The following is a 12,778-nucleotide window of genomic DNA, read 5'->3' on the forward strand; positions in this document are numbered from 1 at the left end:
CCCATGTCCCCCAGTACTTGACTTTTCTACCCTAGGAAAGAGCATCTGATTATCCACTCTGTCCAAGCCACTCATAATCTTGTAAACCTCTATCAGGTCACCCCTCAACCTCCGTCGTTCCAGTGAGAACAAACCGAGTTTATCCAACCTCTCCTCATAGCTAATATCCTCCAGACCAGGCAACATCCTGGTGAACCTCTTCTGTACCCTCTCCAAAGCATCCACATCCTTCTGGTAGTCTTTGGCCGGGACTCTTCGACCTTGCCTGTAGCTGGGATTCTCCAGTCCCGCTGCTGTGAACGGGGACTTGGCTGAGTGCCAAATTCTCCGTTCTCACTGGCAGTGGTAGTGGGGCTTGTGAGACCGGAAGGTTCCGGCCTTTAAAATCTTGAAATGTTTCGACAGAGTTGGTACTGAGAGATTGTTTCCCCTTGTGGGGAAGGGGATAGCTATACTATGTGCAGCTTGATAGGTCTCATGGAGAGGTTCTAAGTCTTGTAGAGTTTAACAGCAAATGTTTATTAACTACTAGCAACTGTAATCAGGACAGCACCTACTCCATTAATGATAGGACGTTGGGGAGAGTTATAGAACAAAGAGATCTAGGGGTACAGGTTCATAGCTCCTTGAAAGTGGAGTCATAGATGTACAGGATGGTGAAGAATGCATTCAGCATACTTAGTTTCATTGGACAGAACATTGATTACAGGAGTTGGGACATCTTATTGAAGTTGTACAAGACATTAGTAAGGCCACACTTGGAATACTGTGTGCAATTCTGGTCACCCTATTATAGAAAGGATATTATTAAACTAGAAAGAGTGCAGAAAAGATTTACTAGGATGCTACCAGGACTTGATAGTTTGAGTTATAAGGAGAGGCTGGATAGACTGGGACTTTTTTCCTGGAGCGTAGGCAGCTTAGGGGTGATCTTATAGAAGTCTATAAAATAATGAGGGGGCATAGATATGGTAGATAGTCAACAGGTAAGGGAGTCTAAAACTAGAGGGCATAGGTTTAAGGTGAGAGGGCAGAGATACAGAAGGGTCCAGAGAGGCAATTTTTTCACTCAGAGGATGAGGAACGAGCTGCCAAAGGCAGTAGTTGAGGTGGGTACAATTTTGTCTTTTAAAAAGCATTTAGACAGTTACATGGGTAAGATGGGTATAGAGGGATATGGGCAAAATGCGGGCAATTGGGACTAGCTTAGTTATAAAAACTGGGCGACATGGACAAGTTGGGCCGAAGGGCCTGTTTCCAAGCTGTAAACCTCTATGACTCTATAAACATACATACAGTATGAGGTCTAAGCTAGGAGCTCTCTCCATGCTTACCTCTACACACCTCTCTGCCCGGTACAGGATGTCCTCTAGATTCAGATCAGGGTCATGTGTTCCTTTATATCACAGTGTGAGCAGTACTGTACCTGGTCCTACGTTAATCTTTTCTATGCCAGACCACTTACACTCCAAGACTATCAATATAAGATACTCACCAAGAAATCCAATAAGGAATTCAGAGGAAACATCTTAACCCAGAGAATGGGGAGAATGTGGAGCTCGCTCCCACAGGTTGTGGTTAAAGAAAATGGAATAGATGCACGTAAGGGGAAACTCAGCAAGCAAATGAGGGCGAAGGGGATAGAGTGTTATGATGGTAGATTTAGATGAGTAAAGATGGGAGGAGGCTGGAGTGGAGCGTAAACCACAGCAAGGATTGGTTGGGCTGAATGGCCTGTGTTTGTATATCATGTAACAGAAGCGCAGTTTTCATCCTGCACCAATTCCCAGTAATCATAAACCATAGAATCTCTACAGTGCAGAAGGAGACCATTCGGCCCATCAGGTCTTCACCGACTCTCTGATAGATAATTTTACCCAGGCCCTATTCCCGTAACTCCGCGTATTTAGCCCATTAATCCCCTAACCTACACATCTTGGGGCACTAAGGGGCAATTTAGCATGGCCAATCCACCTAACTTGCACATCTTTGGACTGTGGGAGGAACGAACTCGGAGCACCCGGAGGAAACACCTGCAGACATGGGGGAGAACCTTCAGACTCCGCACAGTCACCGGAGGCCGGAATTGAACTCGGGATCCTGGCGCTGTGAGGCAGCAGTGCTAACCACTGTGCCACTGTGCCACCCCCTCTCCATAAGATAAAGGAGCAGAATTAGGCCATTCGGCCCATCGAGTCTGCCCCGCCATTCGATCATGGCTGATATGCTCCTCATCCCCATTTTCCTGCCTTCTCCCCATAACCCTTCAACCCATTACCAATTAAAAATCTGTCTAACCCCTCCTTAAATTTACTCACTGTCCCAGCATCCACCGCACTTTGGGACAGCGAATTCCACAGATTCACAAACCTTTGGGAGAAGTAGTTTCTCCACAACTCTGTTTTAAATTTGCTAACCCTTATCCTAAGACTATGACCTCTCGTCCTAGAATGCCCCACAAGAGGAAGCATCCACTCAATGTCTACTTTATCCATACCCCTTTTATCATCTTGTATTCCTCAATTTGATCTCCCCTCATTCTTCTAAATTCCAGAGAGTATATCCATTCCCTTTCTCTCTCTCTCTGGCTTTAATTGAAGATTGGCTGCGGACATCTCAGGAAAATAAACAAGTTATTTGCTTTTCTGAGTGAGAAGTAGCCAACGCATAAACCTGTCCCTGGCCATCACGGTTACAGTGAAAGTCTACTCTGTTTTTTCAGGCAGTGTCTGTGACCAGAGGCTCGTTAGGCTGAGTTGGTGAATTGGCTGTGATCCTTGTTTTGTTTGCATGTTGAGTTTTCAGACTGAGGGAAGGGAAGTACCACCCGGTGCGGAGGGAAGGCGGGGAAGGTGAGGACTCCCTCGTGAACCTGCTCCTGGGCCTGGCAAAACTTGCCATAAACAGGTCCAGGCAGCGGGAGACCGAGGGGGCTGTTCGACCCGACTGTCTGCCCCTCTACCGCAGCTATATTCGCGGCCGGGTGTCCCTGGAGAGGGAGCATGCGGTGCCCGAGGGCACTGTTAGCGCAGGGGCACTGCAGGGGCTGGGGTGTATTATTGACCCCTTTAATCACATTTTAATTTGAAGTTTTAAGTTGCCTTTCCACTTTGTCCTTTGTCTTATTTTAAAATAAAGCTTATTTATCAGCATCACAAGTCGGCTTACATTAACGCTGCAATGAAATTACTGTGAAAATCCCCTAGTCGCCACACTCTGGCACCTGTTCGGGTACAATGAGGGAGAATTTAGCACGGTCAATACACCTAACCAGCACGTCTTTCGGACTGTGGGAGGAAACCGGAGCACCTGGAGAAAACCCACGCAGACACGGGGAGAATGTGCAGATTCCACACAGACAGTGACTCAAGCCGGGAATCGAACCCGGGTCCCTGGCGCTGTGAGGCTGCAGTGCTAACCACTGTGCCACGGTTCCCCTCCTTTTGGGAGCTGCCTCCTTTTAATTTGTCCCTTTGTTAATTTGATTTTGCTTATTTGGTTGACCTGAAAGAGCAGGAAGGGAATTACCTCAGTTTCTTATCTTCAGTAATTGATCTATTTCGGATATATGGACAGGAAGTGCATTATCAACATTTTAAGATGAATATCTACGACAAAATAGTTTTCACTGGCATGTAAAAAAAATATTTCTATGGCCAGTCATTCGAAGCTCGGAGTTCAAATTCAGTTTCGGCTCTCTGACTCTGTGGACTGATAGGATTGTGTCGCTTGTAAAAATATGGTCTCGAGAGTGGGACAAAAGAATAATCTACAAAAGCGTTGCAGTTTCCAATTTTTTTAAACCTATCTTCATCGCCAAACACTGCTTTTTAGCCTTTGGAGAAAAGGATTCCCCAGCTGATTATTAGCCCCTTGAACCGAGTTCTAAACACTTCTTTCATGGTCAGCAAGTCCTGATACTGGACTCGAACCCGGAGCTTCTGGGATAATGGTAGGGGTGTGGCAACTGCACCCCAAGGCCGCCTCCTGTTTCCAATAATATGAAAGGAATGCATCGGGGAAAAATATTCTAACCCCTTCTAAATTGATCCAATCAGACTGTTTTCCAAGTATTTGTAGAATCATAGAATCCCTACAGTGCGGAAGGAGGCCATTTGGCCCATCGAGTCTACACCAACTCTCTGGCTGGGTATCTTACCTAGGCCCTCTATCCCATCCTATCCCTGTAACCCCACACAGATGACTAATCCATCCAACCTACATTTCTTTGGGGCAATTTAGCACGGTCAATCCATCGGACCCGCACAAAAGATTGTGGGAGGAAATTGGAGCACCCGGAGGAAACCCACGCAGACATGGGGAGAAAGTGCAAACTCCACACAGTCACCCGAGGCCGGAATCGAACCCGGGTCCCCGGCGCGGTGAGGCAGCAATGCTAACCGCCGTGCCACCATGCCCTGAGTGCCAGCTGTAATTCGGTGGGTAGCACTCTTCCCTCCGAGTCAACAGACCATGTGGTTTTGTGACCCACTCCAAAGACAGAAACACAAACGTCTAGGCTGACACTCCAGTGCCACGCTGTCGGAGCTGCCGGCTTTCAGAGGGAAGGTTAAACTCCCATCCGCGCTCTCAGATAGGTGGAAAAGATCCCATGGGGACCGTTCCCGTCAGGGGAACTGTCGCCAGCGTCCTGGTCAGTATTTAACCCCCAATCATCGACATCAAAAAAAAAACAGAGCATTTTCCATTGCCTACATTGCTGCTTATGGGATCTTGCTGTGCACAAATTGGCTGCTGTGTTTCCGATAGTGCCTACCTTCCAAAAATACGTCATTGGCTGTGAAGTGCTTTGTGATGTTATGAAAGGTGCTATATGAATGCAACTTTTGCCATTCTTGCTCAATCACAAATTTAAGGCGTATTTGTGCTTTTGTGTAATTATCGTGTTTGTAAGAAGTGGTTCAATGTGAAATGAATGGTGGTGGTTATTGTAGGTGCAGACTCGATGGGCTGAAGGGCCTTTTCTGAGCTGTACAACTCGATGAACGCGACTGCCTCCCCTGATGGTTTACGCTGGTTTACGTACAGCAGAGTGTGGAAGGAATCCCATGGGCGAGATTCTATGGCCTCGTTATTCCCGAAACTGTAAAATCCCACGAGAGGTCAAAGGACCTCCGCCCCTCGCCTGCTCCGATTCCCGTGGCGGGCGGGCGGGGGGGTAAAACCCCGGCCCATGTGTTCTCCAGTGAGCTGTACTTCTGAAATAGGATAACTGTTAGTCAACTAGCACGCTAGGCCATGTGTGACACGCATAAGGAAGTGGGTTCGAGCTCACAGATAAAAGCTTTGGGATTAACCTTGGGCTGCAATGGCCCCCATTTAACTGCATTTGGTGACACAGTCCTGGCCCCATCTCTTGTTGCAACCGATCACACTGAATTATTAATTTACTCTCGCCCCTATCATGGGTAGGTGAGGAGAGATGTGTGCTGGTACATGAGCGATTTACGTCACTTCATCAGCCAATCATTCCTGAATGGGGGTGGGAGGGAAGATTAGCTCAGTTAGCCCGGATAGTCGGCTAGTGATGCAGAGTGATACCAACGGTATGGGTTCAATTCCCGTACCGGCTGAGGTTATTCATGAAGGCCCCACCTTCTCAACCTTGCCCCACATCTGAGGTGTGGTGACCATCAGGTGAAATCACCACCAGTCAGCTCTCCCCCTCAAATGGGAGAACAGCCATAAAACATAGGAGCAGAATTAGGCCACTCGGCCCATCGAGTCTGCTCCGCCATTCAATCATGGCTGATATTTTTCTCATCCCCATTCTCCTGTCTTTTCCCCATAACCCCTGACCCCCTTTTTAATCAAGAACCTATCTCTCTCTCTGTCTTAAAGACACTCAATGACCTGGCCTCCACAGCCTTCTGTGGCAAAGAGTTCCACGGATTCACCACTCTCTGGCTGAAGAAATTCCTCCTCATCTCTGTTTTAAAGGATCGTCCCTTTAGCCTGAGGTTGTGTCCTCTGGTTCTAGTTTCTCCTACTAGTGGAAACATCCTCTCCACGTCCACTCTATCCAGGCCTTGCAGTATCCTGTAGGTTTTAATAAGATCTCCCCTCATCCTTCTAAAGTCCAACAAGTACAGATCCAGAATCCTCAACTGTTCTTCATACGACAACCTCTTCATTCATTCATTTGAATGCTGATTAGGAACTGCTGGGGCAATTGGCTTAATTGGGATCCCCAACAAATTTATATTGGAGAATTCCTGAGACACCCTACCTGGGGTACTCTTCGGCCACTGGTTCCCAAGTTTTTATATGGCACGGTACACCTTTTGATTTTGATTTGATTTGCTATTGTCACATGTATCGGGATACAGTGAAAAGTATTGTTTCTTGCACGCTATACAGACAAAAGATACCATTCTCTTGGTGTGTTTGGAGTCTTCCCGAATGAACCTTCTCCATCAGTCCCAGGCCAGGGACTTCCATGATTCGGTGAGTACATTTGACCCCTACAGGGGAAGCTTTTAGAACGTCCCTAAAGTGTCATCCTCGGAGTCTCCTGCTGCCATGGAGTTCCGGGTGGAACAGTTGCTTTGGGAATCCGGAGTCAGATACGTGGACAACTTGTCCCACCCGTTGGAGCCGGGTTTTGAGCTTGGGGTTCAACCCAGCCCATGAGAAACAGGAAATAGAGGAATTCGCAAATCCCATGGTATTCCCTCATGGAGCGCTTTCAGGCGCTTGGCATTGGTTTGAACAGCTATACTTCGAAAATCAATTCCACAAGCTTTAGAATCAAATAGGCAATGGTCTAGTGGTATTATCGCAGGATAGTTAATTCAGAAACTCAGCTAATGTTCTGGGGACCCGCGTTCGAATCCCGCCATGGCAGATGGTGGAATTTGAATTCAATAAAAAATTATCTGGAATTAAGAATCTACTGATGACCATGAAACCATTGTCAGAAAAACCCATCTGGTTCACTAATGTCCTTTAGGGAATGAAATCTGCCAAGCTTACCCGGTCTGGCCTACATGTGACTCCAGAGCCACAGCAATGTGGTTGACTCTCAACTGCCCTCAGGCAACTAGGGATGGGCAATAGATGCTGGCCAGCCAGCAACGCCCATATGCCATGAATGAATGAAAAAAAGCTTTTAACCAGATTCACGTCTGCTTACACATTGGTGCTGGGAACCATCGCACTACCCTCATAGAATCTTACAGCATGAAAGGAAACCATTCGGCCCATCGTGGCTGTCTCTGTGAGTCTCATTCCCCTTAGGATCATAGAATCCCTACAGTGCAGAAGGAGGCCATTTGGCCCATCATGACTGTCTGTAAGAGTTAACCAGATAGTCTAATTCCCCTTAGAATCATAGAAAACCAACATTGCAGAAGGAAGCCATTCGACCCATCAATTCTGCACCGACAACAATCTCACCCAGGCCCTATCCCCGTCACCCCACATATTTACCTCACGAATCCCTCTAACCTACACATCCCAGGACACTGAGGGGCAATTTAGCATGGCCAATGAACCTAACCCGCACATCTTTGGACGGTGGAAGGAAAGTGGAGCACCCGGAGGAAACCCACGCAGGGGAGAGCGTGCAGACTGGAGTGTAGAAGGCTGAGGGGTGATCTTATAGAGGTCTATAAAATAATGAGGGGCACAGATCAGCTAGATAGTCAATATCTTTTCCCAAAGGTAGGGGAGTCTAAAACTAGGGGGCATAGGTTTAAGGTGAGAGGGGAGAGATACAAAAGGGTCCAGAGGGGCAATTTTTTCACACAGAGGGTGGTGATTGTCTGGAACGAGCTGCCAGAGGTAGTAGTAGAGGCAGGTAAAATTTTATCTTTTAAAAAGTGTTTAGACAGTTACATGGGTAAGATGGATATAGAGGGATATGGGCCAAATGCGGGTAATTGGGACTAGTTTAGGAGTTTAAAAAAAAGGGTGGCATGGACAAGTTGGGCCGAAGGGTCTGCTTCTATGCTGTAAACCTCTATAACTCTATGACTCCACACAAGAAGGTCACCTCAGGCCGGAATTGAACATGGGTCCTTAGCGCTGTGAGGCAGCAGTGCTAGCCACTGTGCGGCCATGCCCCGCCCCTGTCGCTTCTGTGATGTTAATATTTTAAAAGTTCTGTTCAATATAAGAAAACCATTTTAATACTCGTACCAGCGCTGTTCCTTCGTCTTTCCAAATGAATGAATGGACCCAACAGTTAGGTAAAGGAAGAAAATCTCCTCATTCCCTCCCCTGATTCTTTTGCCAATTATCTTAAATCTGTATTCCCTGGCTCCTAACTCTCCTGTAAATGGGGACAGTATCTCCTTATTTCGTGGGGGTGGGGTTGAGGTTTGGAGGGAGAGGTGAATACGTTCTGCGAAGAGGGTTCTTCAGCAGCTGGGATCTATAAGCACAGGCTCCAAATGAGGTAATCCAATGCACGCTGTGATCCAAATCATTTCTACAACTCTCCTACTCCGTGTTCCAGTGAAGCATAGCATAATGTCTGCAAAGCTCATGTCAACAGCTGATCGCTGGCAGATTCTAGACATCAGTTTATCGGATTATAGGTGAGTGTGTCAAATGGTGCTGTAGTGAGCCCGGCTTATTACAATACTGCATTAGGATAAACAGCCCATCTGCAATTTCAAGGGCTAAGGAAGGGGAGAAGGCGACTCACGTTCCTCTCATGGCGCTGCAGTTGAATGCTAAACCCACTGTAGGACTGAACCATACAAGCCCAGACTTGGGAAGTGTACTGAATTAACTGATCTCAAAGAAATTACCTTCGCCCGGAGAGTATTAGGAACTTGTTACAACATGGAGTGGCTGAAGCAAAGAGGAAGCTAGATAAATACATGAAGCGGCACGGGTGGCACAGTGGGTTAGCACTGCTGCCTCACAGCGCCAGGGACCCGGGTTCGATTCCAGCCTCGGGTGATTGTCTGTCTGTGTGGAGTTTGCGCGTTCTCCCCCGTGTCTGCGTGGGTTTCCTCCCACACTCCAAAGATGTGCAGGTTAGGTGGATTTGCCATGCTAAATTGCCCCTCAGGGGGATTAGCTAAGGTAAATATGTGGGGGTACGGGGATAGGGTCCGGGTGGGATTGTTGTCGGTGCAAACTTGATGGGCCAAATGGCCTCCATCTGCACTGTAGGGATTCTATGAAGGGGGAAAAAAGGAACAGAAAGGTGTGCTGTACATGTAATATGTATAGACTAGCTGGGCTAAATGGCCTCCTTTCATGACTAAGATATTGCCAGAAGAAAGAGACATGCTGTCGAAGCTTTTGGTTTAGCACTTACCAGGACAAATGCAAGAATGCCAAATTTCAAAGGAGCAACAAGATGTGCGGGTTAGGTGGATTGGCCATGCTAAATTCACCCTAGTGTCAGAGTATTAGCAGGGTAAATACGTGGGGTTATGGGAATAGGGCCTGGGTGGGGTTGTGGTTGGTGCAAACTTGATGGGCTGAATGGCCTCCTTCTGCACTGTAGGGATTCTTTGATTCTATGAAGACATACTGAATGCATGAGAAAAGTGTGCTGATTGGTCAACATTGATTAGTTGAAGCATTGCCACAGAGGAGGAACGAGGGAACTATTGACCCCAATGCTTTTGTTTGATTCCAAAAAGGCATAATGCCTGGGCCATTTGCCTGCAGAGGACAGGGGTCCCTGCGTGAGAAAATAACTCAACCTAATGAAGGAGCAGCGCTCCGAAAGCTCGTGATTCCAAATAAACCTGTTGGACTTCTTACTAAGAAAATAAATGAAGCTTCTAGCAAGTGTAAGGGAACCACATTGCGAGCCAGACTGATCATCTGAACTAGTTTGCCAGTGTAATTCAGAGCACACTCGGCATTATTCAGCAAGTGCTGTCCACTCAGGGAACCACATCCAACATTTAGACGTTGGGGGGTGCGGCGGGGGGGGGGGGAGTGTTTAGCAGCGGCGGACGTGGCCCACCATTGGCCAGTAGCGGGATCTTCCCATCCCGCCGCTGTCGACGGGTTTTCCTGTTGTTGTTTGCAGACTCCGGCACTAGGGAACATGCAACGGTGGGGGGAGGGGTTGCCGTCAGCAGGACCAGAAGATCCCGCTGTGGGAACGTTGGGAATTCCGACCCACTGTGTCCTGAGATTTGCAAGTGTGAATTGGGTTGAGTACAGGCAGCACTCTGCGGCTGGATATAACATAGATATGGCGAATGGGATCAAAGGTTATGGGGAAAAAACAGGATTGGGCTATTGAGTTGGATGATCAGCCATGATGGTGATGAATGGTGGAGCAGGCTCGAAGGGCCAAATGGCCTCCTCCTGCTTCTATCTTCTATGTTTCTATGCTTATTGCAAATAACTAAAGGGACATGCTGCCTGATAGGATCGGCCTGTCACTGGGACGCATGCCCTGCATAACTGGCATCACACAGGCATTGAAAATCATACACCATATTATTCACTTGTGTGAAAGGTCGCAGGTCTTTCTGGCTTTATGGCAGCTTCTTGTCAGTGGAAACGTGCCTTGGTTACTGCATGACAACATCGTGAAATGGCTAGCTTCACCCATTGCTCAAGGGTTTTGAGACACTTTGAGACCTTCCAGGGTGATTTGAGGTGGACTGGGCATTTTTCAGGCCCGAAGATGGTGACCTTAAGCCCATTCGTCAGTCTGCCCCTGGCAGCAAGCGATGATGGGAACGAGATAGCCACGGGATGCTTTGATTTGCCCCATTTCGGCAACAACCTTGCTTGGTGACCAACTGACTTGGGCCTCCTTTATCAGGTTGCTGATGAGGCCAATCTTACAGCACGTGGAACGGTAGGAATCCCAACACGTGAATATTTTCCAGCGAAGTTGGGCTTGCGGTAGATGGCAGGAGAGAAGCAAGGACAGAAAATGCTGGAAGATCTCAGCAGGCCTGTCAGCATCTGTGGGGAGAGAATAGAGCCAACGTTTCGAGCCTCGATGACCCTTCGTCAAAGCTGAGTTAAAGGAGAAGTCGTTGAGTGAGAAAACCAGATGGTAGAGCCTTGTGGTAGATGGGGTTGTTCATTTTTTTATTCATTTGTGGGACATGGGCATCGCTGGCTGGGTCAGCATTTATTGCCCAGCCCTAGTTGCCATCTGAGAGCAGTTGGGAGTCAACCACATTGCTGTGGCTCTGGAGTCACATGTAGGCCAGACAGGATGGAAGATTTCCTTCCCTAAAGGACATTAGTGAACCAGATGGGTTTTTCTGACAATGGTTTCATGGTCATCGTTAGACTTTTAATTCCAGATTTTTTGTTAATTGGATTCAAGTATCACCATCTGCCATGGTGGGATTTGAACCCGGGTCCCCAGAACATTATACTGGGTCACTAGATTACTAGTCCAGTGACAATACAACTACGCCACTGCCCTCCCCCAATGAAGTCTTAATTCCAGATTTTTGTTTTATTTAATTCAAATTCCCCCACCTGCTGTGGCAGGATTCGAACCTGGGTCCCCAAAACATTGGCTGAGTTTATGGATTAATAGTCTAGCGATAATACCACTAGGCCATCACCTCCCCCTTCAGACCTCTGTTCGAGGAAGAAGTGAAGAGCTTTGAGGCCACCCTGGTGGGGAATAGAGATGTAGAGGGATTGGGCATCCAAGGTGAGGTGGAGGCGCTTTGGGCCGGGGAACTGGAAGTCGTTGACATGGCGTAGGGCATCGGAGGAATTGTGGATGTAGGCACTGGATGAGAGGAGAGAGAATGGAGTCAAGACAGGAGGGAAGGAGTTTGGTGAGGCAGGAAGAGGCAGACACGATGGGCCTCAGTAGTGAGAGGGTAGGAAAGGCAGCGAAGGTGTGTGGAAGTGATCCAAGGTCTGGTTCTGTTTGTGGATTTTGGTAAGGAGGTAGAAACGGGCGGTCCGGGGTTGGGAGACAATGAGGTTGGAGGCTGTGGAGGGAAGATGGAGGGAAATAGAGAAGGCATTAGCGGATTCTTCAGCGAGCCCCTCGAGGAAGTGGAGCTTGCCGGACTGCGCCATTTCAAAGGTGAATTTGAACGCAGGATGGATCATGACAGTGTGTACGGCGAACCTTTCATATAGCCTCAGATTCAAATCAATCAAACCTACCACACTCGCTCAGGCAATATGCAAGGCACATGCAAAACTCGGAATAAAATAGATGTGAGTGTGTAGCATTTGCTGAATCATCCCAAGTACTCTAAGAATTACCCCAACAACCAATTTACAATTATCAATCGCAAGAAACTACAGAGGGTTGTGACCGTAGCCCAATCCATCACGCAAACTAGCCTCCCAGTCTTTGACTCATTGACTCTATCTACACTTTCCGCTGCCTCGGAAAAGCACTGCCTCAGTGTGTCCTGCCTGATATTTATCCTTCAAACAAGATCATTGATACATGAGGTGGCACGGTGGCACAGTGGTTAGTACTGCTGCCTCACAGTGCCAGGAACCTGGGTTCGATTGCCAGCTTGGGTCACTGTCTGTGGGGAGTTTGCACATTCTCCCCGTGTCGGCGTGGGTTTCCTCCCACAGTTTGAAAGACGTGCGGGTTAGGGTGCATTGGCCGTGCTAAATTCTCCCTCAGTGTACCCGAACAGGAGCCGGAGTGTGGCTAGGGGATTTTCACAGTAACTTCATTGCGGTGTTCCTACTTGTGACACTAATAAATAAACTTTCTTTACTTCTTCCTTGTCCATTTGACTCCTTGTCCTAGAACATCCTCTCCACATCCACCCTGCCAGACCCCTCAGGATCTGACCTGTTCCTTGCAATATCA

The sequence above is a fragment of the Mustelus asterias genome, chromosome 29 (genome assembly GCF_964213995.1).
Source record: "Mustelus asterias chromosome 29, sMusAst1.hap1.1, whole genome shotgun sequence".
Classification (NCBI taxonomy): Eukaryota; Metazoa; Chordata; class Chondrichthyes; order Carcharhiniformes; family Triakidae; genus Mustelus; species Mustelus asterias.